Source organism: Ranitomeya imitator, chromosome 8 (assembly GCF_032444005.1).
Source record: "Ranitomeya imitator isolate aRanImi1 chromosome 8, aRanImi1.pri, whole genome shotgun sequence".
Lineage (NCBI taxonomy): Eukaryota > Metazoa > Chordata > Amphibia > Anura > Dendrobatidae > Ranitomeya > Ranitomeya imitator.
This window is the reverse complement of record NC_091289.1, coordinates 21775738-21800184: the sequence shown is the minus strand read 5'-3', so window position 1 is coordinate 21800184 and position 24447 is coordinate 21775738.

The window sequence follows — 24447 nt, the reverse complement described above, 5'->3', positions numbered from 1 at the left end:
AGTTCCGAAAATCACCGCCGCAGCTGAAAAATCTGGAAAATCATCCCCGGGGGTGCCGAATCTCGAAAATCACCGCCGCGGCTGAAAAAAACTCTAAAATCAGCCCCGGGGTTGCCGAATCTCGAAAATCACCGCCGCAGCTGAAAAATCTGGAAAATCAGCCCCGGGGGTGCCAAATCTCGAAAATCACCGCCGCGGCTGAAAAATCTGGAAAATCAGCCCCGGGGGTGCCGAATCTCGAAAATCACCGACGCCGCTGAAAAATCTGGTAAATTCAGCCCCTGGGGTGCTGAATCTCAAAAATCACCGGCGCCGCTGAAAAATCTGGAAAATCAGCCCCGGGGGTGCCGAATCTCGAAAATCACCGCCGCGGCTGAAAAATCTCGAAAATCAGCCCCGGGGGTGCCGAAGCTTGAAAATCACCGCCACGGCTGAAAAATCTCGAAAATCAGCCCCGGGGGTGCCGAATCTCGAAAATCACCCTCGCCGCTGAAAAAATCTGGAAAATCAGCCCCGGGGGTGCCAAATCTCGAAAATCACCGCCGCACCTGAAAAATCTGGAAAATCAGCCCCGGGGGTGCCGAATCTTGAAAATCACCGCCGTGGCTGAAAAATCTCGAAAATCAGCCCCAGGAGTGCCAAATCACCGCCGCAGCTGAAAAATCTGGAAAATCAACCCCGGGGGTGCCGAATCTCGAAAATCACCGCCGCAGCTGAAAAAAACTCTAAAATCAGCCCCGGGGGTGCCGAATCTCGAAAATCACCACCGCGCCTGAAAAATCTGGAAAATCAGCCCCGGGGGTGCCGAATCTCGAAAATCACCGCCACGGCTGAAAAATCTCGAAAATCAGCCCCGGGGGTGCCGAATCTTGAAAATCACCGCCGCGGCTGAAAAATCTCGAAAATTAGCCCCGGGGGTGCTAAATCACCGCCGCGGCTGAAAAATCTCGAAAATCAGCCTCGGGGGTGCCGAATCTCGAAAATCACCGCCGCGGCTGAAAAATCTCGAAAATCAGCCCCGGGGGTGCCAAATCTCGAAAATCACTGCCGCACCTGAAAAATCTGGAAAATCAGCCCCGGGGGTGCCGAATCTTGAAAATCACCGCCGTGGCTGAAAAATCTCGAAAATCAGTCCCGGGGGTGCCAAATCTCGAAAATCACCGCCGCGGCTGAAAAATCTGGAAAATCAGCCCCGGGGGTGCCGAATCTCAAAAAACACCACCACGTCTGAAAAATCTCGAAAATCAGCCCCGGGGGTGCCGAATCTCGAAAATCACCGCCACAGCTGAAAAATCTGGAAAATCAGCCCCGGGAGTGCCGAATCTCGAAAATCACCGCCGCGGCCTAAAAATCTCGAAAATCAGCCCCAGGGGTGCCAAATCACCGCCGCAGCTGAAAAATCTGGAAAATCAGCCCCGGGGGTGCCGAGTTCCGAAAATCACCGCCGCAGCTGAAAAATCTGGAAAATCATCCCCGGGGGTGCCGAATCTCGAAAATCACCGCCGCGGCTGAAAAAAACTCTAAAATCAGCCCCGGGGTTGCCGAATCTCGAAAATCACCGCCGCAGCTGAAAAATCTGGAAAATCAGCCCCGGGGGTGCCGAATCTCGAAAATCACTGCCGCGGCTGAAAAATCTGGAAAATCAGCCCCGGGGGTGCCGAATCTCGAAAATCACCGACGCCGCTGAAAAATCTGGTAAATTCAGCCCCTGGGGTGCTGAATCTCGAAAATCACCGGCGCCGCTGAAAAATCTGGAAAATCAGCCCCGGGGGTGCCGAATCTCGAAAATCACCGCCGCGGCTGAAAAATCTCGAAAATCAGCCCCGGGGGTGCCGAATCTTGAAAATCACCGCCACGGCTGAAAAATCTCAAAAATCAGCCCCGGGGGTGCCGAATCTCGAAAATCAACCTCGCCGCTGAAAAAATCTGGAAAATCAGCCCCGGGGGCGCCAAATCTCGAAAATCACCGCCGCACCTGAAAAATCTGGAAAATCAGCCCCGGGGGTGCCGAATCTTGAAAATCACCGCCGTGGCTGAAAAATCTCGAAAATCAGTCCCGGGGGTGCCAAATCTCGAAAATCACCGCCACGGCTGAAAAATCTGGAAAATCAGCCCCGGGGGTGCCGAATCTCAAAAATCACCGCCGCGGCTGAAAAATCTCGAAAATCAGCCCCGGGGGTGCCGAATCTTGAAAATCACTGCCGTGGCTGAAAAAAACTCTGAAATCAGCCCCGGGGGTGCCGAATCTCGAAAATCACCGTCGCCGCTGAAAAATCTGGAAAATCAGCCCCGTGGTTGCCGAATCTCGAAAATCACAGCCGCGGCTGAAAAATTTGGAAAATCAGCCCCGGGGGTGCCGAATATCGAAAATCACCGCCACGTCTGAAAACTCTCGAAAATCAGCCCCGGGGGTGCCGAATCTCGAAAATCACCGCCACGGCTGAAAAATCTCGAAAATCAGCCCCGGGGGTGCCGAATCTCGAAAATCACCGCCACGGCTGAAAAATCTCGAAAATCAGCCCCGGGGGTGCCGAATCTTGAAAATCACCGCCGCGGCTGAAAAAAACTCTGAAATCAGCCCCGGAGGTGCCGAATCTCGAAAATCACTGCCGCGGCTGAAAAATCTGGAAAATCAGCCCCGGGGGTGCCGAATCTCGAAAATCACTGCCGCGGCTGAAAAATCTGGAAAATCAGCCCCGGGGGTGCCGAATCTCGAAAATCACCGCCACGGCTGAAAAATCTCGAAAATCAGCCCCGGGGGTGCCGAATCTCGAAAATCACCGCCACGGCTGAAAAATCTGGAAAATCAGACCCGGGGGTGCCAAATCACCGCCGCAGCTGAAAAATCTGGAAAATCAGCCCCGGGGGTGCCGAATCTCGAAAACCACCACCGCAGCTGAAAAATCTCGAAAATCAGCCCCGGGGGTGCTGAATCTCGAAAATCACTGCCGCGGCTGAAAAATCTGGAAAATCAGCCCCGGGGGTGCCGAATCTCGAAAATCACCGCCACGGCTGAAAAATCTCGAAAATCAGCCCCGGGGGTGCCGAATCTCGAAAATCCCCGCCACGGCTGAAAAATCTGGAAAATCAGCCCCGGGGGTGCCGAATCTCGCAAATCACCGACGCCGCTGAAAAATCTGGAAAATCAGCCCCGGGGGTGCCGAATCTCGAAAATCACCGCCACGGCTGAAAAATCTCGAAAATCAGCCCCGGGGGTGCCAAATCTCGAAAATCACCGCCGCGCCTGAAAAATCTGGAAAATCAGCCCCGGGGGTGCCGAATCTCGCAAATCACCGACGCCGCTGAAAAATCTGGAAAATCAGCCTCGGGGGTGCCAAATCTCGAAAATCACCGCCACGGCTGAAAAATCTGGAATATCAGCCCCGGGGGTGCCGAATCTCGCAAATCACCGACGCCGCTGAAAAATCTCGAAAATCAGCCCCGGGGGTGCCGAATCTCGAAAATCACCGCCACGGCTGAAAAATCTCGAAAATCAGCCCCGGGGGTGCCAAATCTCGAAAATCACCGCCGCGCCTGAAAAATCTGGAAAATCAGCCCCGGGGGTGCCGAATCTCGCAAATCACCGACGCCGCTGAAAAATCTGGAAAATCAGCCTCGGGGGTGCCAAATCTCGAAAATCACCGCCACGGCTGAAAAATCTGGAATATCAGCCCCGGGGGTGCCGAATCTCGAAAATCACCGCCGCAGCTGAAAAATCTCGAAAATCAGCCCCGGGGGTGCCAAATCTCGAAAATCCCCGCCACGGCTGAAAAATCTGGAAAATCAGCCCCGGGGGTGCCGAATCTCGAAAATCACTGAGGCCGCTGAAAAATCTGGTAAATCAGCCCCGGGGGTGCCGAATCTCGAAAATCACCGTCACCGCTGAAAAATCTGGAAAATCAGCCCCGGGGGTACCGAATCTCGAAAATCACTGCCGCGGCTGAAAAATCTGGAAAATGAGCCCCGGGGGTGCCGAATTTCGAAAATCACCGCAACGGCTGAAAAATCTGGAAAACCAGCCCCGGGGGCGCCGAATCTCGAAAATCACCGCCGCGGCTGAAATATCTCGAAAATCAGCCCCGGGGGTGCCGAATCTTGAAAATCACCGCCACGGCTGAAAAATCTCGAAAATCAGCCCCGGGGGTGCCGAATCTTGAAAATCACCGCCACAGCTGAAAAATCTCGAAAATCAGCCCCGGGGGTGCCGAATCTCGAAAATCACCGCCGCGGCTGAAAAATCTCGAAAATCAGCCCCGCGGCTGCCAAATTTCACAAATCACCGCTGCGGCTGAAAAATCTCGAAAGTCAGCCCCGGGGGTGCCAAATCACCGCCGCCGCTGAAAAATCTCGAAAATCAGCCCCGGGGGTGCCAAATCTCGAAAAATCACCGCCGCGGCTGAAAAATCTGGAAAATCAGCCCCGGGGGTGCCGAATCTCGAAAATCACCGCCACGGCTGAAAAATCTCGAAAATCAGCCCCGGGGGTGCCGAATCTTGAAAATCACCGCCGCGGCTGAAAAATCTCGAAAATTAGCCCCGGGGGTGCCAAATCACCGCCGCGGCTGAAAAATCTCGAAAATCAGCCCCGGGGGTGCCGAATCTCGAAAATCACCGCCGCGGCTGAAAAATCTCGAAAATCACTGCCGCACCTGAAAAATCTGGAAAATCAGCCCCGGGGGTGCCGAATCTTGAAAATCACCGCCGTGGCTGAAAAATCTCGAAAATCAGTCCCGGGGGTGCCAAATCTCGAAAATCACCGCCGCGGTGAAAAATCTGGAAAATCAGCCCCGGGGGTGCCGAATCTCAAAAAACACCGCCACGTCTGAAAAATCTCGAAAATCAGCCCCGGGGGTGCCGAATCTCGAAAATCACCGCTACAGCTGAAAAATCTGGAAAATCAGCCCCGGGAGTGCCGAATCTCGAAAATCACCGCCGCGGCCTAAAAATCTCGAAAATCAGCCCCAGGGGTGCCAAATCACCGCCACAGCTGAAAAATCTGGAAAATCAGCCCCGGGGGTGCCGAGTTCCGAAAATCACCGCCGCAGCTGAAAAATCTGGAAAATCATCCCCGGGGGTGCCGAATCTCGAAAATCACCGCCGCGGCTGAAAAAAACTCTAATATCAGCCCCGGGGTTGCCGAATCTCGAAAATCACCGCCGCAGCTGAAAAATCTGGAAAATCAGCCCCGGGGGTGCCGAATCTCGAAAATCACTGCCGCGGCTGAAAAATCTGGAAAATCAGCCCCGGGGGTGCCGAATCTCGAAAATCACCGACGCCGCTGAAAAATCTGGTAAATTCAGCCCCTGGGGTGCTGAATCTCGAAAATCACCGGCGCCGCTGAAAAATCTGGAAAATCAGCCCCGGGGGTGCCGAATCTCGAAAATCACCGCCGCGGCTGAAAAATCTCGAAAATCAGCCCCGGGGGTGCCGAATCTTGAAAATCACCGCCACGGCTGAAAAATCTCGAAAATCAGCCCCGGGGGTGCCGAATCTCGAAAATCAACCTCGCCGCTGAAAAAATCTGGAAAATCAGCCCCGGGGGTGCCAAATCTCGAAAATCACCGCCGCACCTGAAAAATCTGGAAAATCAGCCCCGGGGGTGCCGAATCTTGAAAATCACCGCCGTGGCTGAAAAATCTCGAAAATCAGTCCCGGGGGTGCCAAATCTCGAAAATCACCGCCGCGGCTGAAAAATCTGGAAAATCAGCCCCGGGGGTGCCGAATCTCAAAAATCACCGCCGCGGCTGAAAAATCTCGAAAATCAGCCCCGGGGGTGCCGAATCTTGAAAATCACTGCCGTGGCTGAAAAAAACTCTGAAATCAGCCCCGGGGGTGCCGAATCTCGAAAATCACCGTCGCCGCTGAAAAATCTGGAAAATCAGCCCCGTGGTTGCCGAATCTCGAAAATCACCGCCACGACTGAAAAATCTCGAAAATCAGCCCCGGGGGTGCCGAATCTCGAAAATCACCGCCACGGCTGAAAAATCTCGAAAATCAGCCCCGGGGGTGCCGAATCTCGAAAATCACCGCCACGGCTGAAAAATCTCGAAAATCAGCCCCGGGGGTGCCGAATCTCGAAAATCACCGCCACGGCTGAAAAATCTCGAAAATCAGCCCCGGGGGTGCCGAATCTCGAAAATCACTGCCGCGGCTGAAAAATCTGGAAAATCAGCCCCGGGGGTGCCGAATCTCGAAAATCACCGCCACGGCTGAAAAATCTCGAAAATCAGCCCCGGGGGTGCCGAATCTCGAAAATCACCGCCACGGCTGAAAAATCTGGAAAATCAGACCCGGGGGTGCCAAATCACCGCCGCAGCTGAAAAATCTGGAAAATCAGCCCCGGGGGTGCCGAATCTCGAAAACCACCACCGCAGCTGAAAAATCTCGAAAATCAGCTCCGGGGGTGCTGAATCTCGAAAATCACTGCCGCGGCTGAAAAATCTGGAAAATCAGCCCCGGGGGTGCCGAATCTCGAAAATCACCGCCACGGCTGAAAAATCTCGAAAATCAGCCCCGGGGGTGCCGAATCTCGAAAATCACCGCCGCGGCAGAAAAATCTCGAAAATCAGCCCCAGGGGTGCCAAATCACCGCCGCAGCTGAAAAATCTGGAAAATCAACCCCGGGGGTGCCGAATCTCGAAAATCACCGCCGCAGCTGAAAAAAACTCTAAAATCAGCCCCGGGGGTGCCGAATCTCGAAAATCACCACCGCGCCTGAAAAATCTGGAAAATCAGCCCTGGGGGTGCCAAATCTCGAAAATCCCCGCCACGGCTGAAAAATCTGGAAAATCAGCCCCGGGGGTGCCGAATCTCGAAAATCACTGACGCCGCTGAAAAATCTGGTAAATCAGCCCCGGGGGTGCCGAATCTCGAAAATCACCGTCGCCGCTGAAAAATCTGGAAAATCAGCCCCGGGGGTACCGAATCTTGAAAATCACTGCCGCGGCTGAAAAATCTGGAAAATGAGCCCCGGGGGTGCCGAATTTCGAAAATCACCGCAACGGCTGAAAAATCTGGAAAACCAGCCCCGGGGGCGCCGAATCTCGAAAATCACCGCCGCGGCTGAAAAATCTCGAAAATCAGCCCCGGGGGTGCCGAATCTTGAAAATCACCGCCACGGCTGAAAAATCTCGAAAATCAGCCCCGGGGGTGCCGAATCTTGAAAATCACCGCCACAGCTGAAAAATCTCGAAAATCAGCCCCGGGGGTGCCGAATTTTGAAAATCACTGCCGCGGCTGAAAAAAACTCTAAAATCAGCCCTGGGGGTGCCGAATCTCGAAAATCACCGTCGCCGCTGAAAAATCTGGAAAATCAGCCCCGGGGGTGCCAAATCTCGAAAATCACCGCCACGGCTGAAAAATCTGGAAAATCAGCCCCGGGGGTGCCGAATCTCGAAAATCACCGACGCCGCTGAAAAATCTGGAAAATCAGCCCCGGGGGTGCCAAATCTCGAAAATCACCGTCGCCGCTGAAAAATCTGGAAAATCAGCCCCGGGGTGCCAAATCTCGAAAATCACTGCCGCGGCTGAAAAATCTGGAAAATGAGCCCCGGGGGCGCCGAATCTTGAAAATTACCGCCACGGCTGAAAAATCTCGAAAATCAGCCCCGGGGGTGCCGAATCTCGAAAATCACCGCCACGGCTGAAAAATCTCGAAAATCAGCCCCGGGGGTGCCGAATCTTGAAAATCACCGTCGCGGCTGAAAAATCTGGAAAATCAGCCCCGGGGGTGCCGAATCTCGAAAATCACCGCCACGGCTGAAAAATCTGGAAAATCAGCCCTGGGGGTGCCGAATCTCGAAAATCACCGCCGCGACTGAAAAATCTGGAAAATCAGCCCCGGGGGTGCCGAATCTCGAAAATCACCGCCACGGCTGAAAAATCTCGAAAATCAGCCCCGGGGGTGCCGAATCTTGAAAATCACCGTCGCGGCTGAAAAATCTGGAAAATCAGCCCCGGGGGTGCCGAATCTCGAAAATCACCGCCACGGCTGAAAAATCTGGAAAATCAGCCCTGGGGGTGCCGAATCTCGAAAATCACCGCCACGGCTGAAAAATCTCGAAAATCAGCCACGGGGGTGCCGAATCTTGAAAATCACCGCCGCGGCTGAAAAATCTGGAAAATCAGCCCTGGGGGTGCCGAATCTCAAAAAACACCGCCACGGCTGAAAAATCTCGAAAATCAGCCCCGGGGGTGCCGAATCTCGAAAATCACCGCCACGGCTGAAGAATCTGGAAAATCAGCCCCGGGAGTGCCGAATCTCGAAAATCACCGCCGCGGCTGAAAAATCTCGAAAATCAGCCCCAGGGGTGCCAAATCACCGCCGCAGCTGAAAAATCTGGAAAATCAGCCCCGGGGGTGCCGAGGTCCGAAAATCACCGCCGCAGCTGAAAAATCTGGAAAATCATCCCCGGGGGTGCCGAATCTCGAAAATCACCGCCGCGGCTGAAAAAAACTCTAAAATCAGCCCCGGGGGTGCCGAATCTCGAAAATCACCGCCGCAGCTGAAAAATCTGGAAAATCAGCCCCGGGGGTGCCGAATCTCGAAAATCACCTCCGCGGCTGAAAAATCTCGAAAATCAGCCCCGGTGGTGCCAAATCTCGAAAATCACCGCCGCACCTGAAAAATCTGGAAAATCAGCCCCGGGGGTGCCGAATCTTGAAAATCACCGCCGTGGCTGAAAAATCTCGAAAATCAGTCCCGGGGGTGCCAAATCTCGAAAATCACCGCCGCGGCTGAAAAATCTGGAAAATCAGCCCCGGGGGTGCCGAATCTCAAAAAACACCGCCACGTCTGAAAAATCTCGAAAATCAGCCCCGGGGGTGCCGAATCTCGAAAATCACCGCCACAGCTGAAAAATCTGGAAAATCAGCCCCGGGAGTGCCGAATCTCGAAAATCACCGCCGCGGCCTAAAAATCTCGAAAATCAGCCCCAGGGGTGCCAAATCACCGCCGCAGCTGAAAAATCTGGAAAATCAGCCCCGGGGGTGCCGAGTTCCGAAAATCACCGCCGCAGCTGAAAAATCTGGAAAATCATCCCCGGGGGTGCCGAATCTCGAAAATCACCGCCGCGGCTGAAAAAAACTCTAAAATCAGCCCCGGGGTTGCCGAATCTCGAAAATCACCGCCGCAGCTGAAAAATCTGGAAAATCAGCCCCGGGGGTGCCAAATCTCGAAAATCACCGCCGCGGCTGAAAAATCTGGAAAATCAGCCCCGGGGGTGCCGAATCTCGAAAATCACCGACGCCGCTGAAAAATCTGGTAAATTCAGCCCCTGGGGTGCTGAATCTCGAAAATCACCGGCGCCGCTGAAAAATCTGGAAAATCAGCCCCGGGGGTGCCGAATCTCGAAAATCACCGCCGCGGCTGAAAAATCTCGAAAATCAGCCCCGGGGGTGCCGAAGCTTGAAAATCACCGCCACGGCTGAAAAATCTCGAAAATCAGCCCCGGGGGTGCCGAATCTCGAAAATCACCCTCGCCGCTGAAAAAATCTGGAAAATCAGCCCCGGGGGTGCCAAATCTCGAAAATCACCGCCGCACCTGAAAAATCTGGAAAATCAGCCCCGGGGGTGCCGAATCTTGAAAATCACCGCCGTGGCTGAAAAATCTCGAAAATCAGCCCCAGGAGTGCCAAATCACCGCCGCAGCTGAAAAATCTGGAAAATCAACCCCGGGGGTGCCGAATCTCGAAAATCACCACCGCGCCTGAAAAATCTGGAAAATCAGCCCCGGGGGTGCCGAATCTCGAAAATCACCGCCACGGCTGAAAAATCTCGAAAATCAGCCCCGGGGGTGCCGAATCTTGAAAATCACCGCCGCGGCTGAAAAATCTCGAAAATTAGCCCCGGGGGTGCCAAATCACCGCCGCGGCTGAAAAATCTCGAAAATCAGCCTCGGGGGTGCCGAATCTCAAAAATCACCGCCGCGGCTGAAAAATCTCGAAAATCAGCCCCGGGGGTGCCAAATCTCGAAAATCACTGCCGCACCTGAAAAATCTGGAAAATCAGCCCCGGGGGTGCCGAATCTTGAAAATCACCGCCGTGGCTGAAAAATCTCGAAAATCAGTCCCGGGGGTGCCAAATCTCGAAAATCACCGCCGCGGCTGAAAAATCTCGAAAATCAGTCCCGGGGGTGCCGAATCTCAAAAAACACCGCCGCGTCTGAAAAATCTCGAAAATCAGCCCCGGGGGTGCCGAATCTCGAAAATCACCGCCACAGCTGAAAAATCTGGAAAATCAGCCCCGGGAGTGCCGAATCTCGAAAATCACCGCTGCGGCCTAAAAATCTCGAAAATCAGCCCCAGGGGTGCCAAATCACCGCCGCAGCTGAAAAATCTGGAAAATCAGCCCCGGGGGTGCCGAGTTCCGAAAATCACCGCCGCAGCTGAAAAATCTGGAAAATCATCCCCGGGGGTGCCGAATCTCGAAAATCACCGCCGCGGCTGAAAAAAACTCTAAAATCAGCCCCGGGGTTGCCGAATCTCGAAAATCACCGCCGCAGCTGAAAAATCTGGAAAATCAGCCCCGGGGGTGCCGAATCTCGAAAATCACTGCCGCGGCTGAAAAATCTGGAAAATCAGCCCCGGGGGTGCCGAATCTCGAAAATCACCGACGCCGCTGAAAAATCTGGTAAATTCAGCCCCTGGGGTGCTGAATCTCGAAAATCACCGGCGCCGCTGAAAAATCTGGAACATCAGCCCCGGGGGTGCCGAATCTCGAAAATCACCGCCGCGGCTGAAAAATCTCGAAAATCAGCCCCGGGGGTGCCGAATCTTGAAAATCACCGCCACGGCTGAAAAATCTCGAAAATCAGCCCCGGGGGTGCCGAATCTCGAAAATCAACCTCGCCGCTGAAAAAATCTGGAAAATCAGCCCCGGGGGTGCCAAATCTCGAAAATCACCGCCGCACCTGAAAAATCTGGAAAATCAGCCCCGGGGGTGCTGAATCTCGAAAATCACTGCCGCGGCTGAAAAATCTGGAAAATCAGCCCCGGGGGTGCCGAATCTCGAAAATCACCGCCACGGCTGAAAAATCTCGAAAATCAGCCCCGGGGGTGCCGAATCTCGAAAATCACCGCCGCGGCAGAAAAATCTCGAAAATCAGCCCCAGGGGTGCCAAATCACCGCCGCAGCTGAAAAATCTGGAAAATCAACCCCGGGGGTGCCGAATCTCGAAAATCACCGCCGCAGCTGAAAAAAACTCTAAAATCAGCCCCGGGGGTGCCGAATCTCGAAAATCACCACCGCGCCTGAAAAATCTGGAAAATCAGCCCCGGGGGTGCCAAATCTCGAAAATCCCCGCCACGGCTGAAAAATCTGGAAAATCAGCCCCGGGGGTGCCGAATCTCGAAAATCACTGACGCCGCTGAAAAATCTGGTAAATCAGCCCCGGGGGTGCCGAATCTCGAAAATCACCGTCGCCGCTGAAAAATCTGGAAAATCAGCCCCGGGGGTGCCGAATCTCGAAAATCACCGTCGCCGCTGAAAAATCTGGAAAATCAGCCCCGGGGGTGCCGAATTTCGAAAATCACCGCAACGGCTGAAAAATCTGGATAACCAGCCCCGGGGGCGCCGAATCTCGAAAATCACCGCCGCGGCTGAAAAATCTCGAAAATCAGCCCCGGGGGTGCCGAATCTTGAAAATCACCGCCACGGCTGAAAAATCTCGAAAATCAGCCCCGGGGGTGCCGAATTTTGAAAATCACCGCCACAGCTGAAAAATCTCGAAAATCAGCCCCGGGGGTGCCGAATTTTGAAAATCACTGCCGCGGCTGAAAAAAACTCTAAAATCAGCCCTGGGGGTGCCGAATCTCGAAAATCACCGTCGCCGCTGAAAAATCTGGAAAATCAGCCCCGGGGGTGCCAAATCTCGAAAATCACCGCCACGGCTGAAAAATCTGGAAAATCAGCCCCGGGGGTGCCGAATCTCGAAAATCACCGACGCCGCTGAAAAATCTGGAAAATCAGCCCCGGGGGTGCCAAATCTCGAAAATCACCGTCGCCGCTGAAAAATCTGGAAAATCAGCCCCGGGGTGCCAAATCTCGAAAATCACTGCCGCGGCTGAAAAATCTCGAAAATCAGCCCCGGGGGTGCCGAATCTCGAAAATCAACCTCGCCGCTGAAAAAATCTGGAAAATCAGCCCCGGGGGTGCCAAATCTCGAAAATCACCGCCGCACCTGAAAAATCTGGAAAATCAGCCCCGGGGGTGCCGAATCTTGAAAATCACCGCCGTGGCTGAAAAATCTCGAAAATCAGCCCCGGGGGTGCCGAATCTCGAAAATCACCGACGCCGCTGAAAAATCTGGAAAATCAGCCCCGGGGGTGCCAAATCTCGAAAATCACCGTCGCCGCTGAAAAATCTGGAAAATCAGCCCCGGGGTGCCAAATCTCGAAAATCACTGCCGCGGCTGAAAAATCTCGAAAATCAGCCCCGGGGGTGCCGAATCTCGAAAATCAACCTCGCCGCTGAAAAAATCTGGAAAATCAGCCCCGGGGGTGCCAAATCTCGAAAATCACCGCCGCACCTGAAAAATCTGGAAAATCAGCCCCGGGGGTGCCGAATCTTGAAAATCACCGCCGTGGCTGAAAAATCTCGAAAATCAGTCCCGGGGGTGCCAAATCTCGAAAATCACCGCCACGGCTGAAAAATCTGGAAAATCAGCCCCGGGGGTGCCGAATCTCAAAAATCACCGCCGCGGCTGAAAAATCTCGAAAATCAGCCCCGGGGGTGCCGAATCTTGAAAATCACTGCCGTGGCTGAAAAAAACTCTGAAATCAGCCCCGGGGGTGCCGAATCTCGAAAATCACCGTCGCCGCTGAAAAATCTGGAAAATCAGCCCCGTGGTTGCCGAATCTCGAAAATCACAGCCGCGGCTGAAAAATTTGGAAAATCAGCCCCGGGGGTGCCGAATATCGAAAATCACCGCCACGGCTGAAAAATCTCGAAAATCAGCCCCGGGGGTGCCGAATCTCGAAAATCACCGCCACGTCTGAAAACTCTCGAAAATCAGCCCCGGGGGTGCCGAATCTCGAAAATCACCGCCACGGCTGAAAAATCTCGAAAATCAGCCCCGGGGGTGCCGAATCTCGAAAATCACCGCCACGGCTGAAAAATCTCGAAAATCAGCCCCGGGGGTGCCGAATCTTGAAAATCACCGCCGCGGCTGAAAAAAACTCTGAAATCAGCCCCGGAGGTGCCGAATCTCGAAAATCACTGCCGCGGCTGAAAAATCTGGAAAATCAGCCCCGGGGGTGCCGAATCTCGAAAATCACCGCCACGGCTGAAAAATCTCGAAAATCAGCCCCGGGGGTGCCGAATCTCGAAAATCACCGCCACGGCTGAAAAATCTGGAAAATCAGACCCGGGGGTGCCAAATCACCGCCGCAGCTGAAAAATCTGGAAAATCAGCCCCGGGGGTGCCGAATCTCGAAAACCACCACCGCAGCTGAAAAATCTCGAAAATCAGCCCCGGGGGTGCTGAATCTCGAAAATCACTGCCGCGGCTGAAAAATCTGGAAAATCAGCCCCGGGGGTGCCGAATCTCGAAAATCACCGCCACGGCTGAAAAATCTCGAAAATCAGCCCCGGGGGTGCCGAATCTCGAAAATCACCGCCGCGGCAGAAAAATCTCGAAAATCAGCCCCAGGGGTGCCAAATCACCGCCGCAGCTGAAAAATCTGGAAAATCAACCCCGGGGGTGCCGAATCTCGAAAATCACCGCCGCAGCTGAAAAAAACTCTAAAATCAGCCCCGGGGGTGCCGAATCTCGAAAATCACCACCGCGCCTGAAAAATCTGGAAAATCAGCCCCGGGGGTGCCAAATCTCGAAAATCCCCGCCACGGCTGAAAAATCTGGAAAATCAGCCCCGGGGGTGCCGAATCTCGAAAATCACTGACGCCGCTGAAAAATCTGGTAAATCAGCCCCGGGGGTGCCGAATCTCGAAAATCACCGTCGCCGCTGAAAAATCTGGAAAATCAGCCCCGGGGGTGCCGAATCTCGAAAATCACCGTCGCCGCTGAAAAATCTGGAAAATCAGCCCCGGGGGTGCCGAATTTCGAAAATCACCGCAACGGCTGAAAAATCTGGATAACCAGCCCCGGGGGCGCCGAATCTCGAAAATCACCGCCGCGGCTGAAAAATCTCGAAAATCAGCCCCGGGGGTGCCGAATCTTGAAAATCACCGCCACGGCTGAAAAATCTCGAAAATCAGCCCCGGGGGTGCCGAATTTTGAAAATCACCGCCACAGCTGAAAAATCTCGAAAATCAGCCCCGGGGGTGCCGAATTTTGAAAATCACTGCCGCGGCTGAAAAAAACTCTAAAATCAGCCCTGGGGGTGCCGAATCTCGAAAATCACCGTCGCCGCTGAAAAATCTGGAAAATCAGCCCCGGGGGTGCCAAATCTCGAAAATCACCGCCACGGCTGAAAAATCTGGAAAATCAGCCCCGGGGGTGCCGAATCTCGAAAATCACCGACGCCGCTGAAAAATCTGGAAAATCAGCCCCGGGGGTGCCAAATCTCGAAAATCACCGTCGCCGCTGAAAAATCTGGAAAATCAGCCCCGGGGTGCCAAATCTCGAAAATCACTGCCGCGGCTGAAAAATCTGGAAAATGAGCCCCGGGGGCGCCGAATCTTGAAAATTACCGCCACGGCTGAAAAATCTCGAAAATCAGCCCCGGGGGTGCCGAATCTTGAAAATCACCGTCGCGGCTGAAAAATCTGGAAAATCAGCCCCGGGGGTGCCGAATCTCGAAAATCACCGCCACGGCTGAAAAATCTGGAAAATCAGCCCCGGGGGTGCCGAATCTCGAAAATCACCGCCACGGCTGAAAAATCTCGAAAATCAGCCCCGGGGGTGCCGAATCTTGAAAATCACCGTCGCGGCTGAAAAATCTGGAAAATCAGCCCCGGGGGTGCCGAATCTCGAAAATCACCGCCACGGCTGAAAAATCTGGAAAATCAGCCCTGGGGGTGCCGAATCTCGAAAATCACCGCCACGGCTGAAAAATCTCGAAAATCAGCCACGGGGGTGCCGAATCTTGAAAATCACCGCCGCGGCTGAAAAATCTGGAAAATCAGCCCTGGGGGTGCCGAATCTCAAAAAACACCGCCACGGCTGAAAAATCTCGAAAATCAGCCCCGGGGGTGCCGAATCTCGAAAATCACCGCCACGGCTGAAGAATCTGGAAAATCAGCCCCGGGAGTGCCGAATCTCGAAAATCACTGCCGCGGCTGAAAAATCTCGAAAATCAGCCCCAGGGGTGCCAAATCACCGCCGCAGCTGAAAAATCTGGAAAATCAGCCCCGGGGGTGCCGAGGTCCGAAAATCACCGCCGCAGCTGAAAAATCTGGAAAATCATCCCCGGGGGTGCCGAATCTCGAAAATCACCGCCACGGCTGAAAAAAACTCTAAAATCAGCCCCGGGGGTGCCGAATCTCGAAAATCACCGCCGCAGCTGAAAAATCTGGAAAATCAGCCCCGGGGGTGCCGAATCTCGAAAATCACCTCCGCGGCTGAAAAATCTCGAAAATCAGCCCCGGTGGTGCCAAATCTCGAAAATCACCGCCGCACCTGAAAAATCTGGAAAATCAGCCCCGGGGGTGCCGAATCTCGAAAATCACCGCCACAGCTGAAAAATCTGGAAAATCAGCCCCGGGAGTGCCGAATCTCGAAAATCACCGCCACGGCTGAAAAATCTGGAAAATCAGCCCCGGGGGTGCCAAATCACCGCCGCAGCTGAAAAATCTGGAAAATCAGCCCCGGGGGTGCCGAGTTCCGAAAATCACCGCCGCAGCTGAAAAATCTGGAAAATCATCCCCGGGGGTGCCGAATCTCGAAAATCACCGCCGCGGCTGAAAAAAACTCTAAAATCAGCCCCGGGGTTGCCGAATCTCGAAAATCACCGCCGCAGCTGAAAAATCTGGAAAATCAGCCCCGGGGGTGCCAAATCTCGAAAATCACCGCTGCGGCTGAAAAATCTGGAAAATCAGCCCCGGGGGTGCCGAATCTCGAAAATCACCGACGCCGCTGAAAAATCTGGTAAATTCAGCCCCTGGGGTGCTGAATCTCGAAAATCACCGGCGCCGCTGAAAAATCTGGAAAATCAGCCCCGGGGGTGCCGAATCTCGAAAATCACCGCCACGGCTGAAAAATCTCGAAAATCAGCCCCGGGGGTGCCGAATCTCGAAAATCACCGCCACGGCTGAAAAATCTGGAAAATCAGACCCGGGGGTGCCAAATCACCGCCGCAGCTGAAAAATCTGGAAAATCAGCCCCGGGGGTGCCGAATCTCGAAAACCACCACCGCAGCTGAAAAATCTCGAAAATCAGCCCCGGGAGTGCCGAATCTCGAAAATCACCGCCGCGGCAGAAAAATCTCGAAAATCAGCCCCAGGGCTGCCAAATCACCGCCGCAGCTGAAAAATCTGGAAAATCAACCCCGGGGGTGCCGAATCTCGAAAATCACCGCCGCAGCTGAAAAAAACTCTAAAATCAGCCCCGGGGGTGCCGAATCTCGAAAATCACCACCGCGCCTGAAAAATCTGGAAAATCAGCCCCGGGGGTGCCGAATCTCGAAAATCACCGCCACGGCAGAAAAATCTCGAAAATCAGCCCCGGGGGTGCCGAATTTTGAAAATCACCGCCGCGGCTGAAAAATCTCGAAAATCAGCCCCGGGGGTGCCGAATCTCGAAAATCACTGCCGCGGCTGAAAAATCTGGAAAATCAGCCCCGGGGGTGCCAAATCTCGAAAATCACCGCCGCGTCTGAAAAAAACTCTAAAATCAGCCCTGGGGGTGCCGAATCTCGAAAATCACCGTCGCCGCTGAAAAATCTGGAAAATCAGCCCCGGGGGTGCCGAATCTCGAAAATCACCGCCGCGCCTGAAAAATCTGGAAAATCAGCCCCGGGGGTGCCAAATCTCGAAAATCACCGCCACGGTTGAAAAATCTGGAAAATCAGCCCCGGGGGTGCCGAATCTCGCAAATCACCGACGCCGCTGAAAAATCTGGAAAATCAGCCTCGGGGGTGCCAAATCTCGAAAATCACCGCCACGGCTGAAAAATCTGGAATATCAGCCCCGGGGGTGCCGAATCTCGAAAATCACCGCCGCAGCTGAAAAATCTCGAAAATCAGCCCCGGGGGTGCCAAATCTCGAAAATCCCCGCCACGGCTGAAAAATCTGGAAAATCAGCCCCGGGGGTGCCGAATCTCGAAAATCACCGACGCCGCTGAAAAATCTGGTAAATTCAGCCCCTGGGGTGCTGAATCTCGAAAATCACCGGCGCCGCTGAAAAATCTGGAAAATCAGCCCCGGGGGTGCCGAATCTCGAAAATCACCGCCGCGGCTGAAAAATCTCGAAAATCAGCCCCGGGGGTGCCGAAGCTTGAAAATCACCGCCACGGCTGAAAAATCTCGAAAATCAGCCCCGGGGGTGCCGAATCTCGAAAATCACCCTCGCCGCTGAAAAAATCTGGAAAATCAGCCCCGGGGGTGCCAAATCTCGAAAATCACCGCCGCACCTGAAAAATCTGGAAAATCAGCCCCGGGGGTGCCGAATCTTGAAAATCACCGCCGTGGCTGAAAAATCTCGAAAATCAGCCCCAGGAGTGCCAAATCACCGCCGCAGCTGAAAAATCTGGAAAATCAACCCCGGGGGTGCCGAATCTCGAAAATCACCGCCGCAGCTGAAAAAAACTCTAAAATCAGCCCCGGGGGTGCCGAATCTCGAAAATCACCACCGCGCCTGAAAAATCTGGAAAATCAGCCCCGGGGGTGCCGAATCTCGAAAATCACCGCCGCGCCTGAAAAATCTCGAAAATCAGCCCCGGGGGTGCCGAATCTTGAAAATCACCGCCGCGGCTGAAAAATCTCGAAAATTAGCCCCGGGGGTGCCAAATCACCGCCGCGGCTGAAAAATCTCGAAAATCAGCCTCGGGGGTGCCGAATCTCGAAAATCACCGCCGCGGCTGAAAAATCTCGAAAATCAGCCCCGGGGGTGCCAAATCTCGAAAATCACTGCCGCACCTGAAAAATCTGGAAAATCAGCCCCGGGGGTGCCGAATCTTGAAAATCACCGCCGTGGCTGAAAAATCTCGAAAATCAGTCCCGGGGGTGCCAAATCTCGAAAATCACCGCCGCGGCTGAAAAATCTGGAAAATCAGCCCCGGGGGTGCCGAATCTCAAAAAACACCGCCACGTCTGAAAAATCTCGAAAATCAGCCCCGGGGGTGCCGAATCTCGAAAATCACCGCCACAGCTGAAAAATCTGGAAAATCAGCCCCGGGAGTGCCGAATCTCGAAAATCACCGCCGCGGCCTAAAAATCTCGAAAATCAGCCCCAGGGGTGCCAAATCACCGCCGCAGCTGAAAAATCTGGAAAATCAGCCCCGGGGGTGCCGAGTTCCGAAAATCACCGCCGCAGCTGAAAAATCTGGAAAATCATCCCCGGGGGTGCCGAATCTCGAAAATCACCGCCGCGGCTGAAAAAAACTCTAAAATCAGCCCCGGGGTTGCCGAATCTCGAAAATCACCGCCGCAGCTGAAAAATCTGGAAAATCAGCCCCGGGGGTGCCGAATCTCGAAAATCACTGCCGCGGCTGAAAAATCTGGAAAATCAGCCCCGGGGGTGCCGAATCTCGAAAATCACCGACGCCGCTGAAAAATCTGGTAAATTCAGCCCCTGGGGTGCTGAATCTCGAAAATCACCGGCGCCGCTGAAAAATCTGGAAAATCAGCCCCGGGGGTGCCGAATCTCGAAAATCACCGCCGCGGCTGAAAAATCTCGAAAATCAGCCCCGGGGGTGCCGAATCTTGAAAATCACCGCCACGGCTGAAAAATCTCGAAAATCAGCCCCGGGGGTGCCGAATCTCGAAAATCAACCTCGCCGCTGAAAAAATCTGGAAAATCAGCCCCGGGGGTGCCAAATCTCGAAAATCACCGCCGCACCTGAAAAATCTGGAAAATCAGCCCCGGGGGTGCCGAATCTTGAAAATCACCGCCGTGGCTGAAAAATCTCGAAAATCAGTCCCGGGGGTGCCAAATCTCGAAAATCACCGCCACGGCTGAAAAATCTGGAAAATCAGCCCCGGGGGTGCCGAATCTCAAAAATCACCGCCGCGGCTGAAAAATCTCGAAAATCAGCCCCGGGGGTGCCGAATCTTGAAAATCACTGCCGTGGCTGAAAAAAACTCTGAAATCAGCCCCGGGGGTGCCGAATCTCGAAAATCACCGTCGCCGCTGAAAAATCTGGAAAATCAGCCCCGTGGTTGCCGAATCTCGAAAATCACAGCCGCGGCTGAAAAATTTGGAAAATCAGCCCCGGGGGTGCCGAATATCGAAAATCACCGCCACGGCTGAAAAATCTCGAAAATCAGCCCCGGGGGTGCCGAATCTCGAAAATCACCGCCACGTCTGAAAACTCTCGAAAATCAGCCCCGGGGGTGCCGAATCTCGAAAATCACCGCCACGGCTGAAAAATCTCGAAAATCAGCCCCGGGGGTGCCGAATCTCGAAAATCACCGCCACGGCAGAAAAATCTCGAAAATCAGCCCCGGGGGTGCCGAATCTTGAAAATCACCGCCGCGGCTGAAAAAAACTCTGAAATCAGCCCCGGAGGTGCCGAATCTCGAAAATCACTGCCGCGGCTGAAAAATCTGGAAAATCAGCCCCGGGGGTGCCGAATCTGGAAAATCACTGCCGCGGCTGAAAAATCTGGAAAATCAGCCCCGGGGGTGCCGAATCTCGAAAATCACCGCCACGGCTGAAAAATCTCGAAAATCAGCCCCGGGGGTGCCGAATCTCGAAAATCACCGCCACGGCTGAAAAATCTGGAAAATCAGACCCGGGGGTGCCAAATCACCGCCGCAGCTGAAAAATCTGGAAAATCAGCCCCGGGGGTGCCGAATCTCGAAAACCACCACCGCAGCTGAAAAATCTCGAAAATCAGCCCCGGGGGTGCTGAATCTCGAAAATCACTGCCGCGGCTGAAAAATCTGGAAAATCAGCCCCGGGGGTGCCGAATCTCGAAAATCACCGCCACGGCTGAAAAATCTCGAAAATCAGCCCCGGGGGTGCCGAATCTCGAAAATCACCGCCGCGGCAGAAAAATCTCGAAAATCAGCCCCAGGGGTGCCAAATCACCGCCGCAGCTGAAAAATCTGGAAAATCAACCCCGGGGGTGCCGAATCTCGAAAATCACCGCCGCAGCTGAAAAAAACTCTAAAATCAGCCCCGGGGGTGCCGAATCTCGAAAATCACCACCGCGCCTGAAAAATCTGGAAAATCAGCCCCGGGGGTGCCAAATCTCGAAAATCCCCGCCACGGCTGAAAAATCTGGAAAATCAGCCCCGGGGGTGCCGAATCTCGAAAATCACTGACGCCGCTGAAAAATCTGGTAAATCAGCCCCGGGGGTGCCGAATCTCGAAAATCACCGTCGCCGCTGAAAAATCTGGAAAATCAGCCCCGGGGGTGCCGAATCTCGAAAATCACCGTCGCCGCTGAAAAATCTGGAAAATCAGCCCCGGGGGTGCCGAATTTCGAAAATCACCGCAACGGCTGAAAAATCTGGAAAACCAGCCCCGGGGGCGCCGAATCTCGAAAATCACCGCCGCGGCTGAAAAATCTCGAAAATCAGCCCCGGGGGTGCCGAATCTTGAAAATCACCGCCACGGCTGAAAATCTCGAAAATCAGCCCCGGGGGTGCCGAATCTTGAAAATCACCGCCACAGCTGAAAAATCTCGAAAATCAGCCCCGGGGGTGCCGAATTTTGAAAATCACTGCCGCGGCTGAAAAAAACTCTAAAATCAGCCCTGGGGGTGCCGAATCTCGAAAATCACCGTCGCCGCTGAAAAATCTGGAAAATCAGCCCCGGGGGTGCCAAATCTCGAAAATCACCGCCACGGCTGAAAAATCTGGAAAATCAGCCCCGGGGGTGCCGAATCTCGAAAATCACCGACACCGCTGAAAAATCTGGAAAATCAGCCCCGGGGGTGCCAAATCTCGAAAATCACCGTCGCCGCTGAAAAATCTGGAAAATCAGCCCCGGGGTGCCAAATCTCGAAAATCACTGCCGCGGCTGAAAAATCTGGAAAATGAGCCCCGGGGGCGCCGAATCTTGAAAATTACCGCCACGGCTGAAAAATCTCGAAAATCAGCCCCGGGGGTGCCGAATCTTGAAAATCACCGTCGCGGCTGAAAAATCTGGAAAATCAGCCCCGGGGGTGCCGAATCTCGAAAATCACCGCCACGGCTGAAAAATCTGGAAAATCAGCCCCGGGGGTGCCGAATCTCGAAAATCACCGCCACGGCTGAAAAATCTCAAAAATCAGCCCCGGGGGTGCCGAATCTTGAAAATCACCGTCGCGGCTGAAAAATCTGGAAAATCAGCCCCGGGGGTGCCGAATCTCGAAAATCACCGCCACGGCTGAAAAATCTGGAAAATCAGCCCTGGGGGTGCCGAATCTCGAAAATCACCGCCACGGCTGAAAAATCTCGAAAATCAGCCACGGGGGTGCCGAATCTTGAAAATCACCGCCGCGGCTGAAAAATCTGGAAAATCAGCCCTGGGGGTGCCGAATCTCAAAAAACACCGCCACGGCTGAAAAATCTCGAAAATCAGCCCCGGGGGTGCCGAATCTCGAAAATCACCGCCACGGCTGAAGAATCTGGAAAATCAGCCCCGGGAGTGCCGAATCTCGAAAATCACCGCCGCGGCTGAAAAATCTCGAAAATCAGCCCCAGGGGTGCCAAATCACCGCCGCAGCTGAAAAATCTGGAAAATCAGCCCCGGGGGTGCCGAGGTCCGAAAATCACCGCCGCAGCTGAAAAATCTGGAAAATCATCCCCGGGGGTGCCGAATCTCGAAAATCACCGCCGCGGCTGAAAAAAACTCTAAAATCAGCCCCGGGGGTGCCGAATCTCGAAAATCACCGCCGCAGCTGAAAAATCTGGAAAATCAGCCCCGGGGGTGCCGAATCTCGAAAATCACCTCCGCGGCTGAAAAATCTCGAAAATCAGCCCCGGTGGTGCCAAATCTCGAAAATCACCGCCGCACCTGAAAAATCTGGAAAATCAGCCCCGGGGGTGCCGAATCTTGAAAATCACCGCCGTGGCTGAAAAATCTCGAAAATCAGTCCCGGGGGTGCCAAATCTCGAAAATCACCGCCGCGGCTGAAAAATCTGGAAAATCAGCCCCGGGGGTGCCGAATCTCGAAAATCACCGCCACAGCTGAAAAATCTGGAAAATCAGCCCCGGGAGTGCCGAATCTCGAAAATCACCGCCACGGCTGAAAAATCTGGAAAATCAGCCCCGGGGGTGCCAAATCACCGCCGCAGCTGAAAAATCTGGAAAATCAGCCCCGGGGGTGCCGAGTTCCGAAAATCACCGCCGCAGCTGAAAAATCTGGAAAATCATCCCCGGGGGTGCCGAATCTCGAAAATCACCGCCGCGGCTGAAAAAAACTCTAAAATCAGCCCCGGGGTTGCCGAATCTCGAAAATCACCGCCGCAGCTGAAAAATCTGGAAAATCAGCCCCGGGGGTGCCAAATCTCGAAAATCACCGCTGCGGCTGAAAAATCTGGAAAATCAGCCCCGGGGGTGCCGAATCTCGAAAATCACCGACGCCGCTGAAAAATCTGGTAAATTCAGCCCCTGGGGTGCTGAATCTCGAAAATCACCGGCGCCGCTGAAAAATCTGGAAAATCAGCCCCGGGGGTGCCGAATCTCGAAAATCACCGCCACGGCTGAAAAATCTCGAAAATCAGCCCCGGGGGTGCCGAATCTCGAAAATCACCGCCACGGCTGAAAAATCTGGAAAATCAGACCCGGGGGTGCCAAATCACCACCGCAGCTGAAAAATCTGGAAAATCAGCCCCGGGGGTGCCGAATCTCGAAAACCACCACCGCAGCTGAAAAATCTCGAAAATCAGCCCCGGGAGTGCCGAATCTCGAAAATCACCGCCGCGGCAGAAAAATCTCGAAAATCAGCCCCAGGGCTGCCAAATCACCGCCGCAGCTGAAAAATCTGGAAAATCAACCCCGGGGGTGCCGAATCTCGAAAATCACCGCCGCAGCTGAAAAAAACTCTAAAATCAGCCCCGGGGGTGCCGAATCTCGAAAATCACCACCGCGCCTGAAAAATCTGGAAAATCAGCCCCGGGGGTGCCGAATCTCGAAAATCACCGCCACGGCAGAAAAATCTCGAAAATCAGCCCCGGGGGTGCCGAATTTTGAAAATCACCGCCGCGGCTGAAAAATCTCGAAAATCAGCCCCGGGGGTGCCGAATCTCGAAAATCACTGCCGCGGCTGAAAAATCTGGAAAATCAGCCCCGGGGGTGCCAAATCTCGAAAATCACCGCCGCGTCTGAAAAAAACTCTAAAATCAGCCCTGGGGGTGCCGAATCTCGAAAATCACCGTCGCCGCTGAAAAATCTGGAAAATCAGCCCCGGGGGTGCCTAATCTCGAAAATCACCGCCGCGCCTGAAAAATCTGGAAAATCAGCCCCGGGGGTGCCAAATCTCGAAAATCACCGCCACGGTTGAAAAATCTGGAAAATCAGCCCCGGGGGTGCCGAATCTCGCAAATCACCGACGCCGCTGAAAAATCTGGAAAATCAGCCTCGGGGGTGCCAAATCTCGAAAATCACCGCCACGGCTGAAAAATCTGGAATATCAGCCCCGGGGGTGCCGAATCTCGAAAATCACCGCCGCAGCTGAAAAATCTCGAAAATCAGCCCCGGGGGTGCCAAATCTCGAAAATCCCCGCCACGGCTGAAAAATCTGGAAAATCAGCCCCGGGGGTGCCGAATCTCGAAAATCACTGACGCCGCTGAAAAATCTGGTAAATCAGCCCCGGGGGTGCCGAATCTCGAAAATCACCGTCGCCGCTGAAAAATCTGGAAAATCAGCCCCGGGGGTACCGAATCTCGAAAATCACTGCCGCGGCTGAAAAATCTGGAAAATGAGCCCCGGGGGTGCCGAATTTCGAAAATCACCGCAACGGCTGAAAAATCTGGAAAACCAGCCCCGGGGGCGCCGAATCTCGAAAATCACCGCCGCGGCTGAAAAATCTCGAAAATCAGCCCCGGGGGTGCCGAATCTTGAAAATCACCGCCACGGCTGAAAAATCTCGAAAATCAGCCCCGGGGGTGCCGAATCTGGAAAATCACCGCCGCGGCTGAAAAATCTCGAAAATCAGCCCCGGGGGTGCCGAATCTCGAAAATCACCGCCGCGCCTGAAAAATCTGGAAAATCAGCCCCGGGGGTGCCAAATCTCGAAAATCACCGCCGCGCCTGAAAAATCTGGAAAATCAGCCCCGGGGGTGCCGAATCTCGCAAATCACCGACGCCGCTGAAAAATCTGGAAAATCAGCCTCGGGGGTGCCAAATCTCGAAAATCACCACCACGGCTGAAAAATCTGGAATATCAGCCCCGGGG